General features: G+C 38.8%; 1 non-coding gene across 1 annotated transcript; it reads right to left on the minus strand.

Moving 5' to 3' along the window:
• Positions 1-1,083: 1,083 nt before the first annotated feature.
• Positions 1,084-1,190, minus strand: LOC145565090 (small nucleolar RNA R71). Its single transcript, XR_014094965.1, has one exon. It is a non-coding gene; the product is annotated as a small nucleolar RNA R71 (small nucleolar RNA).
• Positions 1,191-2,858: the final 1,668 nt, after the last annotated feature.

The raw sequence follows: 2,858 nt of genomic DNA on the forward strand, positions 1-2,858 counted from the left end.
AATGGGGTTTTATTTTCTTTATTTATTTCTTTTTCTATTTTTCCTTTTCTTTTCTTTATTTTATTTTCTTTTCTTTTGGTTCTCTTTTCTTTTTCTTTTATTTAGCTAAGTAAAAATACCCATTTTTGGGGGAATTAAAAGGAGGCTCTTTTATTTTATTTTTCTTAGTTAGTTTAGGAGAGCTTCTCTCTCTTAGGGTTAGATTAGATAGTTTTTAGAGAGATAAAGTAGAATATTGCTCAATTTTCTTCCAAGTAATCAATTTTGGTCAAGTTTAATTTCCAATCAAGCAATTCCTTCAAGTTTTCATCTTTCATTAAAAATAAAATAAAATAAAATAAAATAAAATAAAATAAAAAATTTCAACAAAATTATCCTTTCCTTGACTTTTGCTTAGCGAATTTAGTGTTTAGCTCGCATGCTTCCTTTTGGGTTCGACCCTTTACTTACCCCTATACTCGTATTAGGGTAGTTTAGGTTTTATAAATTGTTAATTTGATTAGGGTTAGTAGACTAACGATACGACACTATCTAATCCCGATCAAATTTTGGCGCCGTTGCCGGGGAAGCGGCTTGTTTAGCATTTATTTTTGCTATTGTTAGAGTCATTTTATTTGCTTTCTTTTTATTATTTTGCCTTTTTTTTAATCCTACTTGTCATTGCTAATCGTGTGCTTAGCTTTGTTGTATTCAAAGAGAGATATGGCAAGACAAGAGGATGACCTTCTTTTTAGGGAGTTTGGAAATCCGGAAGTCTATGAGCTCACGAGTGGTATACTTCTCCCAACCACCGAGTCTAATTTCACAATCCATCCACAATATGCTAGGATGGTACAAGTTGAGCAATTTTCCGGAAGTGCAAGTGAAGACCCCATTGAGCATTTGGACCGATTCCTTGAGTTGTGTGCAATGATGCAAACAAATGAAGTGAGCCAAGATTACATTCGTATGCATTTCTTTCGGCAATCTCTCACCGGAAGAGCAAAGAAATGGCTCAAGCTTTTGAAACCCAACTCTCTCACCACATGGAAAGATGTTGCGAAGGCCTTTCTCAAGAGGTTCATTTCCGATGAGCAAACCGCAAAAATGAGGAGGAAGATAGCTTCTTTTGAGCAAGAACCGGATGAAACTCTTGGGGAAGCATGGGAAAGGTTTAAGGATATGATTAGAGCATGTTCTAACCATGGATTCAACCATAATTTGCTCATGAGATTCTTTTATGATGGCTTAGAGCCAATTTCAAGAACCAATCTAGATGCGGGTGCCGGTGGCCAATTGATTAAGATCCCTCAAAGCCAAGTTGAAGCTATAATTGAAGAGGTGGCTACTAGCTATTCTTGGGGAGGTCAAAGAAGGTCCCAAGGAAAGCAAGGTGATCTTTATGAGTTGGAGAAAGTCGGTCAACTTAAGCACATAGTTGAACTCTTGAATGAAGGTATTTCCAAGTTGAACTCAAGTGTAGGTTTGGGTTCAAAACTGTCACAAATCATTGATTTCTCATGTGCTTGTTGTGGTGGGAAGGATCATGATGCATCGTATTGTAGAGAGTTCAATCCCAAGCAAGGTGAGGCTTTGACTTTGAGGGAAGGAGAGTTTGTAACCCAAGCTCATTCTCAAAACTTCAACAACCTCCAAAAAAAGAAAACTCCTACCTCCAAGATGAACCTCTTTTCAATCCTCTAACCGAAAATTTTTCTTACCCTTCCATCCAAATGGGGAACTTTCAAGGTCAACATCATGACCAAAATCCTCAAGCGTATGAAGAACAATCCCCACCCGACCACACACAAACCCAAATTCTTCAACAACATCAAATTCTCACTCAACAATTCCAAGAGATCAAATCTCACAATGAAGTTGTTGACTCCCAACTAGCCAACATTTCTTCTCTCCATTTAACCGCAAAACTCCCCTTACAATCATCTACTAACCCTTCATATGCTTATCATCTCGAAACTTGCAAGGAGGATGAAAGTAAGGAAGACAAGGTTGTGGAGGATGTGGTTGAGAAGAAGGTTCAAGAACAAAATGAGGAGGCATTAGATTTTAGTGAACCAAACAAGTTTGAAGGCCCGGTTCCCTTCCCTTGTAGGCTAGTTGAGAATGTTGTTTTAAAGAGCCCTATGGCGGTGAGCGTATGTAGAGTTGATGTGGTCGATGGTGTGATGGATAATGAGAGCTTACCTCCATGTGATGGTAAGGTGACAATGAGGTATGATGACTTTCTTGAAGTTCTTGCTTGGTTTGAAGGCTCTCTTGAGGAAGGTGAGGTTTCCCTTCCTAATATCGAGGATTCCAAGCTTCATCGCCCTTTTAGAAGAAACGACAAGAAGAAGAGAAAAAGAAAAGATGAGCCACCATTGGCTCTTGATTTATTCCCTCCTTTCCCTTGTGGTGATTTGAGACCTCAAGGAATGCTAGTTCTCAAGCTTGGGGGTATCTATGATTCAATCCTCAAGTTGATGAGGGTGATGTTCTTTATTCCACCTTGAAGGAGGTGAAGGGTCAAGCTAGAGACCATAAACAAGCGCTTCCCGGGAGGCAACCCGGAGGATTTCTACCCCTTTTTCTCCCCCTCCTTTCTTTTTCTTTTTTGTTTTCTTTCTTTGTTTTCTTTTAATGTTTTCTTTTATGTCTTGTCTTGCCTTGTAGGTTGCATTTTGGAAGCTTGGAGCGGAGTGACATTTGGTGAACTCGATTTTATGCTCCATTATTCTTTTAAGCCAACCTCTCGGTGAGACCTTTCTTGTTTTCACTCTTTTAATTTTTCTTTGAGTGCTTAGTTTAAGGTTAGTTTAGGAAGAAGTTGAATGGTTCGAGGGTGTTTGCATTGGTTCTAAGGAACCTGGGATCGTTGA

This window comes from Chenopodium album, chromosome 1, assembly GCF_948465745.1.
Source record: "Chenopodium album chromosome 1, dcCheAlbu1.1, whole genome shotgun sequence".
NCBI classification, from domain to species: Eukaryota; Viridiplantae; Streptophyta; class Magnoliopsida; order Caryophyllales; family Amaranthaceae; genus Chenopodium; species Chenopodium album.